Genomic DNA, 11,642 nt, shown 5'->3' with positions numbered 1-11,642 from the left:
TAGGGTGGAGCTAGGGTTTTACAGTATTAGGTTAGGGTAGTCTAGAGGCTTAGTGGACATGCCAGTATGTCCAGAGGGGCAAGATCTCAGTGCAAAACTAAAATCACGCCAAAACTGTCCATGCACACAAAGTGTTTGACAAAATGCTAGAGGCATATAGGCAGTTCTTGGAGTGGCCAAAAACTCCAGACTAGTGTCTCTTTAGATGCAGGTAAGGATGGCAAGGTTAGTTGGCCAAATCTAGAAACTTGTTAGTGTAAGTTTGCAAAACTCCAGTTCTGGACAGAAGGAAAAGGGCATAATATCATGAACCAAAAATGCTTCAATGAGTCCAACCTCCTGGACTTAAGGGTTTTGTAAGGTGTACTACAAGCAGGAGAAAGCTCATGGTCACTAGAGCAAAAATAATTAGGGATGTAGTAGAAAACACCCAACGGGGCCAGAATGAAAATGAGGTTGATTCACTCAAATTTTTCAAAGAACATCACTGGGGTTTTGCATAAAGTTGAATAATATACTCCTATTGACATCTCATAATTTTGGTGGGATTTTTAAAAGAATATTCAAATAAGCTGTAGTGCAATCCACTATCTGGCCCAGATTTAAAAACTTGGGGTAAAGCTCAAAATCTCCAAATGACTAAGGAATATTTTTGCACAAAAGTGATTTAAAAACATCACATGACATCTCCAAATTTTGGTTGGAATTTTAAGGAAATTTATCAAATGGTTGTAGTTCAAATAGAGCTCCAAAACTATAGAAATTATTTTAAGGAATAAAGTTCAGAGAGAAATAATTATGCAAATAAATCCACTGATAATAGAAATGTTTTTATTGAGAGGGTAAACAAGTCCAATCATTTTTTTGGAAAGTTTACATTTGGGGTAAAAATTCCATAATAATAAAGAAAAGAATGGTTCTGAAATCAAAAGGAAATCCAGAAAATAAAAGTTTAAGTTTCCCGGCAAAACTTTAATTAATAAAATAGGGTTAAATTTTTCGGGGTGTTACAACACTACCCCTTAAGAAAAAATCTCGTCCTCGAGATTTGTTAAGAGTTGTTTTGAAAATATCATTCCAGTTAGTTGAAATGAAAAAGTTTACTCATAGCACAAACTTTGAGTCGTCGGGGTTGGTAGCTACGCCCGGGTTAAAATGCAATCGCTCACCAACACACTTATGCATGGCTACCATAAAAATTAGGGGCGCACGAGCAAACAACATTTAATTGTGGCGATACAGGGTCACACAATTACCGGGCGCGGTTATACTAAGACTTGGTACTACTCGAGTGATTTAGTCTACCTCGTTAATATCTAAGTGGGCGTGCGTTGCGGACGTCGAGGCTTCTCCATGGTTTTCACCGTCGGGATTAGCTGGAGGGGGTGAGGGGCTGCATGGTCGGGGTAGCGATGATGACCATCCCGAGGATTGTTGGCCACAATCCCGTTGGAGCGTGTTCCCAAAAGGCGACGAAACACTTCTAGGGTCATCAAGGTGCTTTGGTCAATGACTGGGGCAGACCTCAGGGACTCGATCGGTTGTCCGAACAGCACGACTGGGTTGTCGGCGTTGGGCTCATCTTCTCTTCTCGCCGGGGCTCGGCGTATCAGTTCTCCACGAGCTGCGATCAAATCGAGGGTGATTTGATCGAACAGTTCCTCTAGTGTACTTACATAGCGCACCAGATGCAACAATGCAGGGTCCGTCTTGTGATCTCCGTTGGCAACTTGGGGTGGTCTACCATACCCGTCACGGCTGGGGTAGTAGTAGAACGAGCGACAGCTAACTCTGGGCGACAAGTGCCGGAGTTGAACTACAACCTCTCGAGCAGCTAGTTGGATGGCTTGTGGCTCAAAGGAAGTTGTCCTTCCGGTGAACCTGTAGGGGCGTTCGGGCGATAGACCCCTACCATAGACGTGTACAGTGGCCCAGAATTGATAGCTTTCACCGCTCATGGGCCCTTGGTACACAACATATTCCGAGGGCTCTTCTAACGCAAAGGCACGACGGGTGAGGTTTGCTAGCACGGTCACAAAACTTCCAAGGTTGTTTGCTGTGGTCTCATTGTGCACGACGGGGCCAGGCATTATGGCTTGGTTTGGGGAAGAGGTTGTGCTATGCTGTGTTGAGGCTAGCGTGCCCTTTTTATAGAAAAAGGGAAGGTGTCTTCCCTCGCACGCTTGCGAATGGGACAATTTAGGTGTCGGTCACTCGCGCGTGATCGACAGGCTTGGCTGATAGGTTGGGCACCGACTGCCAAAAGTGTCAGGTCACTGAGTGGCTATCTTGCATGGGAAGCTTGGCCGGGGCTAGGTTAAGGTCTGGTGGGATGGTTAGTCTAGGTTTTTTCGACCTGGCTAAGATAGGATTAGCCAATGGTCAGCCTGGCTCTGATACCAAGTTTGTCACGACCGGTTTTCCGGGTATTAATTTCCCAGAAAATGGCCTTTGTGCTCACCAACCCCAGGATTACTGTTAGCTGATGAGGCACCAACTTGATATAGAAACTCCAAGCAAAAATACATAATATGTAGTACAAGACCATTCTGGCCTATGAGTACAACATAAGGTTGCTAGTGGTTGATGGTGGAGCGGTTTGTGGTACATCAGCGTCTATGGGACTCCATTTCCCACAGGAACAACTGACCAGGTTAACTCCTATCTTCGCGAGGCTGCTATCACCGTTGGTTAGGTTCCGGGGCTGTCACCGCAATGCTCCTCTCCATGCAAGAAATCTGGCCAAGACAATAGCCAGGGACAAGCTAGTGAGTACTTTGAATGTACTTGCAAACATTATGAACACAGGTATAATATGACAAATCATGCTCAAAAATATTTTATGATCACAACGTCAGTCATAAAATAAAAATCCATGATGCATGCAAGCATGTTATTTATATGCAACATGAATATGTAGTAATCGAGTAGTAATAAAATGCACCAATCGGGTGTCTGAAGCGACGCCTCGAAAGGATAATAAATAACGAGCATGCCTCAGTCGGGCGTTTGAGCGACACCACATAAAGGGCTTATAAAGTAAATAACAAGCATGCCACAGTCGGGCGTCTGAGCGACGCCACATAAAGGGCTTATAGAGTAAATAATTAACAAGCATGCCACAGTCGGGCATCTCAGGGACACCACATAAAGGGCTTATAAGAAAAACAATCACGGTGAATATCCAGGAGGTAGAACCGTCCCAGGGATAATCAGTACTTCAAATAATATAAAGGGTTAGTACATAATAATAATAAACATAATCATCATAAGTCACACGTCATGATCCATGTTCTGGTTTAGTAGTTTCTCCTCCGAAGACCGACACTAAGACCGACACTTGACCCAATCCAGACTGTAGTCCTTAACCATGGACACGACTATTCGAATAGATATAATCTCTGTAGAGGGTGTACTCTTTACCCATGAGTAACGGATTCCTTCAGTCCCTCGGGACTAATTCCGTCCACGGTCTTTTAATTGAAAACACACCTGACTCGCACACACCAGCTTAACTTACCAGTGTCTGGAATCACCCACAACACGTGTCAAGCAAAACTCTAAGTGGGGAGGCTACAACCTCGAGTAGCATGGGATCAAATTTCTATTCGCGCGCTCTAAGGGGTGCTCCCCTCTCGGTCCCAACCGGAAACACCCATGCCCCCGGACCAGGTGGCCTGCCTACCGGCTGCAGTCGGTATCTTCCACCATGGCCTCTCTGTACGGTGTGTGCTAGAAAGGGGTTGACAACTTACTGTACCGTACCCTACCTGCTGTAGGGACAAGTGGTAGTACGAAACAAGTATGGGGGTTACTGGAACAAGACTCGATCTACAATCGACTCAGGAGGTTTAAGTATTCCCTGCATGTTTAACATAACAAACATATTTTCATCCAACAGAAAGAATCACCACTCATCATACCTCATCATGCCATACCGGGCACACCCGTCTCGATGAGGAACTAGGGACAAGCTCAGGTCTACCCAAGACAGAGGCTTTCCCGTTTTCCTTCCGATAGGCACGAAAGGCATACAAGGATGATCACTATCACAAGCAGGTCCATTTCCAAGAGCAAGGAAATCTCTAATATGCACTAATGCGTATGATCGTGTCACCACATAAAATAACGAGTCCTCCGTATCACGGTGGTGTTGTAACCGTATCAAATAACCCACAAGGATATTATGCCAGGGTTCAGAATGCTTGCCTTCAAGTTGTGGAGGGGTGAGGTGCACTCCAAAACTTTTGAAAGTTATAATATCCCCTCCAAATTCCTATTTTTGAAAATATTCAAATTAACACATACTTTAAAAACAATACAAAAAAGCTGCCTGAATTTTTTTCAAATAAATCTGAAAATAAACTAGACAATATTTGGGAAACAACAGAAAAAGAATCAAGTCATTTGGAGTTCTATTTAAAAAGATATGGCCAGTCAAAGTTTAGTCAATATTCCGTTTTAAATAAAACAGAGAAAAGTAAAACGTTTGGAAATAAATACACGTCGAAGGCGTACTCTGGAATTACGCCTCCACTTATCCAGCGTGGACCGGCCCGTGGTCACTGACAGTGGGTCCAGGGGGCCCACTGGTCAGGTTTGACCGGTCTCCCCAGCCTTCCCTCTCCTTTGGCCGAACGGGGGCGGAGCTCCGGCGATCTTCGCCGGCGGACGACGGCTCCTCGAGGGCAACCGAGGGCAGGGATGGATCTGCCAGCTCAGGGCGGACCTCCCTGTGTTTGCTGGGTCAGCGGGGGTGGACGGAGTCGCCGGCGGCGAGCTCCGCGGCGGAGGAGGCTTCGGGTGGGTTTGGGGTTGTGTTCTACGGTGGTTCCCGATCATGATTGAGAGGCTGGGCAGCTCCACACGGTCAAGGGGAGTAGAATGGTGGCGCTGGAAAGGGGGAGAGGGCGTGCTCGCGACAAAATGGACCGGAGCGTGGCGGCGGCCGAACTGGCTGAAGACGGGCAAGAAGGCTTTCCTCCGTCGATTGCAGGCTAGGGGAGCTTTGAGGGGATGGCCTGAGGTTGCATGAGTGGCTAGACGAGCCCGGGACCCCTACTTATAGTGCAGCTAGGTCGGTTCGCGGCGGCCATGGATAAGATCATCGGCGACTGCCGTTCTGTAGCTTGCAGGGCATCGTGGCGGCGACGAGCGCTTGCGGACAAGCTCGCGGATAGGATCGCGCTGTTCCAGGGCAGCTGGCGCGCACGACTGGCTCTGGCGGCGCCGTCCGGAGCAGGAGCCCGCTGTGGCCGGCCGCTAGCCGCTGTGGCCGACCTAACAGCGGCGCTGTAGGGCGCCAGGGGCGGCTCTGCGGTGAGGGAGGGGTCGGGTGCGTCGGCTGGAAGCGGGAGGGGACCAGGACAGGCGTGGGGAGGCGGCAATGGGACGCGGCGGCTCGGGCGCACGCATGTGCAAAACGCGTGCTCTGGCTGTGCCCAGAGCACACACGCGACATGCTCGACGGAATGCCAGGGCTTGCTAGGAAGCTAGGGTGGAGCTAGGGTTTAACAGTATTAGGTTAGGGTAGTCTAGAGGCTTAGTGGACATGCCAGTATGTCCAGAGGGGCAAGATCTCAGTGCAAAACTAAAATCATGCCAAAATTGTCCATGCACACAAAGTGTTCAAAAAAAATGCTAGAGGCATCTAGGCAGTTCTTGGAGTGGCCAAAAACTCCAGACTAGTGTCTCTTTAAATGCAGGTGAGGATGGCAAGGTTAGTTGGCCAAATGTAGAAACTTGTTAGTGTAAGTTTGCAAAACTCCAGTTCTGGACAGAAGGAAAAGGGCATAATATCATGAACCAAAAATGCTTCAATGAGTCCAACCTCCTGGACGTAAGGGTTTGGTAAGGTGTACTACAAGCAGGAGAAAGCTCATGGTCACTAGAGCACAAATAATTAGGGATGCAGTAGAAAACACCCAACTGGGCCAGAATGAAAATGAGGTTGACTCACTTAAAATTTTCAAAGAACATCACTTGGTTTTTGCATAAAGTTGAATAATATACTCCTATTGACATCCCATAATTTTGGTGGGATTTTTAAATGAATATTCAAATAAGCTGTAGTGCAGTCCACTATCTGGACCAGATTTAAAAACTTGGGGTAAAGCTCAAAATCTCCAAATGACTAAGGAATATTTTTGCACAAAAGTGATTTAAAAACATCACATGACATCTCCAAATTTTGGTTGGAATTTTAAGGAAATTTATCAAATGGTTGTAGTTCAAATAGAGCTCCGAAACTATAAAAATTATTTTAAGGAATAAAGTTCAAAGAGGAATAATTATGCAAATAAATCCATTGATAATAGAAATGTTTTTCTTGAGAGGGTAAACAAGTCCAATATTTTTTTTGGAAAGTTTACATTTGGGGTAAAAATTCCATAATAATAAAGAAAAGAATGGTTCTGAAATCAAAAGGAAATCCAGAAAATAAAAGTTTAAGTTTCCTGGCAAAACTTTAATTAATAAAACAGGGTTTAATTTTTTGGGGTGTTACAAAACGACCTTGGGCATCTTGCTCACCATGGGACCGCTGCACTCGGCGTGTTCACCGCTCACCACCTTGGGCTTCACATTGAAAATCTTCAGCCATAGGCCGAAGTGAGGCGGAATCCGGAGAAATGCCTCACATACGATGATGAACGTCGAGATATTGAGAAAAGAGTTGGGGGAAAGATCATGAAAATGGGTGGAGGGGAAACCCGAGCCCATGGACAAAATGGGAAGGGAACACGACTCTCTCGTGAGGCTCTAGAGTAGGGACAACCTGTCCCGCCGGTGGGAGACGGTGGCCAATCTTCTTGGCCAGATACCCGGCTTCCCGGAGCTTCTTGATATCCTTCTCCCGGACGGTAGAGGCCGTCCATCTCCCTCCTGCTCCGGATCCGGACATCTTCGAAAAACCTCTCTTCAATGGAAAGGGAGAGTGCTTGGGCGTTAGGGCTCGAGTGGTGGGGAATGAGTTAGTGGAAGGAGAAGGTGTGGGTTAAGAGGAAGAGACCTTATCTCTTTATAAGAGGTGGTAAAAGCTTTTTGCGCCTCCCCACTTGCCTGGTGGAACCCGCTCACCTCCCGGTTGCCGCGATTAGCGGTGCTGTTGGATTACCCATGCCCATATTAATGAGAATCCCGTGATAAGGGGACACGATCTTTGCTTCGACAAGACGTGCCAAGGAAACCGCCTCGCGACATACGCTGAGGCTGGAGGTGAGAAAACGGCTCGGATAATGACCCGACCTTGATGACATGTCGCATTGTCCAGAAAGTTGTCAGCAGAGTACATTTGTGAAATATCGCTATCTCTATGGCGGTATGTGAAGATCATTTTGCCGATCCGGACACGGCCTACGTGTTCGATAATAACCTTGGAGTATTCGGAAGGAGGAACCCGCCTTGCAATGCCGAAGACAAGACTGCGCGCCGTACTCATCGTCACTAAAGCCTGGTTCAGGGGCTACTGAGGGAGTCTTGGATTAGGGGGTATCCAGATAGCCGGACTATATACATCGTCCAGACTACTGAAGCGTGAAGATACAAGACTCAAGACTTCAACCCATGTCCGGATGGGACTCTGCTTTGCGTGGAAGACAAGCTTGGCAATCCGGATATTATGTTTCCTTCCTTGTAACCGACTCCATGTAAACCCTAGCCCTCTCCGGTGTCTATATAAACCGGAGAGGATGGTCCTTAGAAGGCCGATCACAATTACAGTCATACCATCATAGTCTAGCTCTTAGGGTTTACCCTCTACGATCTCTTGGTAGATCTACTCTTGTACTACTCATATCTTCAATATTAATCAAGCAGGAAGTAGGGTTTTACCTCCATCGAGAGGGCCCGAACCTAGGTAAACATTGTGTCCCTTGCTTCCTGTTACCATCAGTCTAAGACGCACAGATCGGGACCCACTACCCGAGATCCGCCAGTTTTGACACTGACACCCGCCGCATGGACCCCCGAGCCAATCTTCAAGCGACAACAGAGCGGAACATGCGGGAGGCGCAGGAGGAGCGGGAGGCGTAGGAGCAGAGGGCGGCCACCGCCAGGGCGGCTCAGGAGACGACGGAGGAGTCGGCGGAGGCACGAGCCGACGCGGTGGCCAAGGCTCAAGCGGAGGCCGCAGTTGCGAAGAGGGCGGCGGAAGCCCTGCGGAACCAGCCTCCGCAGCTCGTCATCCCCCTCCGCACCGTGGCTCCCGATATCCCAGTGCCCCCACCGGAGGAAGCCGTCCACGACCAACCGGTGATGGATTGGAAGGAGGGCGACGTAGTCGTCCTAGAGAGAGGGGCGGTGCCGCCGTCGCCGACTGGAGCGGGCCAAGGCGGTCATCCTGATGCGCCGCCTGAGCAGCCGGCTGGCGGCGAGCCGACTGTGAGGGCGGATCTTGTGGTCCTGTCGCCGTCTCGTCGGCACGCAGGGAAGGCGACTTCAGCGCCGGACCCGCAGAGAGCCGCGGGCTTCGGCCCGTCGGCCCAGGATCTGGAGACGGCCGACACCAGCTCGCCAGGCTGGACGCCAGGCGGTGGGACGGCCGTGCTGAACATGGCGGCGTAGGATGTCCGGGAACAGCTTCAGTCCCAGGCCGCCGCACTACAGCACTATACCCAAGAGTTTCTCGCAACACGGTCGGCCATTCGGGTAAGTCTTCCCGCTTTCCGTCGATTGCTCTTGATTCCATGGGGGCGCGTCAGTGCACCCACTAGGTGTAGTCCCCGAGTTCCGAGCCGGCTGCTGAGGAGGCGGCTTGGAACTTCATAGTAGACTTTGATTGATGTCCTGTTCTTATTCGCACCTCTGTCCTGTTGACAGGGCTATCACAACCTCCGCGCGACTGCCTTCAACTCCCAGGACTGGGAGGTGAGCCAGAAGACCGCCGATCTGCCAGAGAGCCGGAGTAAGTGCTTCATTTTTATCTCATGTGGGGGCGCGTCAGCGCACCCACTGGGTGTAGTCCCCGAAATTCGGGCCGACTGCTGAGCAGTCGAGTCGGATCTTTCCTGCCGACTTCTTCCTTATTGCTTTTCTTCTTCTCCATATCTGTAGGAGCCAATGTCGACCTGAGGGAGCAGTTAGGTGGGGCCCAGACCGCCCTTCGCGGCAAGGAAGCCGAGTGCGACGCATTGGCTCAGGAACGTGATCGCCTGGCCAAAAAGCTGGCCGACCAGGAGGAGAGCCATAAGGCGGCCCTAAAGGCGGTGCAGGACAGCGAGGCCACCCTTCAGGCCGAATATGAGACCGAGGCGGCAAGCTGGGCCGAGGTGAGGTAAGCGCTGAGCGAAGTCTACAGCCGGGTTATAGATTTGATTGACGGTAGGCCGCCTTCTTCTCCGTCCCTTTGCTCGCCACCCGACATCTGATCTGTCTTCTGACTTCGTGCTGCTTTTTTCTTCTTTGTGCAGATTACTTCCCTAGTTACTCCGTCGCCGCCACCCAAGCCATCGAGTCCCACCGTGCTGCACGACGGGAGGCTGGGGTTGAGATCGCACCGGATGCTGGCCGATCGCTTGAGGAGCATCTTCTGGCGATTCAAACCCGCCTCTAGCCGGCGTACCGCACACTCTACCATCTTCAGCGTGCTGGCGCGCAGGTGCTGGCCGCTCTCTGACCCGGCGAGGTGGTTTCTCGCACCCCCAGTCAGACTACCGACTGGCTGGAGGTTGCAGTCGGCCGCTTCGAGGCCTATAAGGCCTCTGCGGCTCGGTCCGGCGCCAGGCGGGCGCTAGGGTTCATCCGAGCCTTGTATCCTGGGCTGGACTTGGCCCAGCTGGCCACCTGGCGGCAGCAGGCCAACGAAGAGCTAGAGGCGGTGCGGACGACTATCATCCAGCGTGCCTCGGCGATCGCCGACTACACCGACACCAGTGTCTTTACCCCTGAGGTTAATGATGATGGCGTCGCTCAGCCGGAGGAGTGGTTCGGGCTGAACCCGACAGAAGGTGAAGACTCGGCGGAGGAGATCGGTTCCAGCGACGAAGGTGAAGAGGAGGAGGGGGAGGAAGGTGAAGATGCCACGCCAGACGGCGGAGCGACCAGCTAGCCTCAGCCTGATCGCGCCTCCAGCAATGAGGTGCGTGCAAGCATGCCGCCTGCAACAGGTGACGATCATGCTGAGACTCGCCGGCCGGCCACTCCTCCAGCCAACACTGCCGTCTCCACCAACCTGCCCAGCTCGGCTGTTGCTCCCTTGGCCTGATCCGCCGTCTGTGCCTTCCTGCTCGTTACTCTTTGAACAACTTTTATTAAATTCGCGCAATTCCACCCACTGGGGGTGTATTCAAACTATGTTGAACGCTGGCCTTTCGAAGGCCTTTTGTGTAAATATAATCATGCATGTGCTCGGCTTTCATTCATATTTGCTTTTTATCCTTTTGGCTGTTTCCTTTGCCGCCCTCCCTTGGTCGCCGCCTTCCCTGCCGGACAGCTGCTCCATAGTCTGTGGCTGGGGAAGGGCTTGGCCGTTTGGGAGGACAAGTACTCGAGCTTTCTTAGATTTTAGCAAGGTGAACGGGAAGCCGGCCAGCCGGCTGCTCTGACAGCCGGTTGGCGGGGTTGGAAGCCGGCTTGTGTTATATAAGATCGTTAGTCCTTAGCCGTTTTTCATGTGGGCATCCTTTCCTGCCTTTGGCTCTTGCCAGTCGGACATCCGATTCTTCGAGCTGTGACTTTCAACAAGAGAGGGCTTGGGTGCCGGCACACTACTTGTATGACTGCAGGTAGAACTTGAATATAACTCAAGGCGGCAAGTCCCTGGGCCGACTGTTCGAACCCGGTGCCGGACGAGAAAACAAATGTAGTGACATAATCATGGGCATGATACTCATCATTCATAGATAAAAGGAGGGTAGTCCCCGAGTGCTCCTCGGGGGACCCGTTGTCTTGTACTTAATACAAAAGGTAGTGTGGTACATACTGCATTTTACCTGTAAAATCTTCGGAGGAGATTGGCGTTCCATGGTCGCTCCGACTCCTTGCCGGAATCATCTATCTTGCGTGCCTTCGGCTTCTGCGCGTCGATCAGGTAGTAGGAGTCGTTGCCTAGGGCCCTGCTCATGACGAAGGGGCCTTCCCAAGGGGCTGAGAGCTTGTGCTAGCCGGCTGTTCGCTGGATCAGCTGGAGCACAAGATCACCCTCTTGGAAAGATACCGGTTCATTATTGTGTATGCTCCGGCTCGGTGTTGTACTTGTCTTGCTGAGATCTCGTCAGTCGGTAGCTCTCTGTATACAAGGAAGTTGAGGATGGGTTGGGCCCATGATGGAGCTGTGACTTCTTCTATTGCCAAAACGGCTACTACAACCAGGGCGGGTGGGCTGGGTGGTGAAGAGTTGGAGTCGGCCACCGCCTGTTGTGTCGATGCAGTCCCCGGGCTGGCTGCCATAGTCCCCGAGCCGGGTGCAACTATGGCAGTCCCCGAGCCGGGTGCGACTATGGTAGTCCCCGAGCCGGCTGTCAAAGTCCCTGAGCCGCCTGCTTGGTTCCGCAAGTCGGATCCGACTGCGTCGGGGTCAGGCGGTACGAAGATGGAACTGGAATCCAGAGATGGCTTGACAGACGGCTTGAGGAGGCGTTGGAGAGAGACGCCAGTTGGTATAGCTTATCGGGTGGAGCCTATTCATGCCAGGGCATCTGCTTGCT

Source organism: Triticum aestivum, chromosome 2B, assembly GCF_018294505.1.
Source record: "Triticum aestivum cultivar Chinese Spring chromosome 2B, IWGSC CS RefSeq v2.1, whole genome shotgun sequence".
NCBI lineage: Eukaryota > Viridiplantae > Streptophyta > Magnoliopsida > Poales > Poaceae > Triticum > Triticum aestivum.
Note: the sequence above shows the minus strand (reverse complement) of the source record.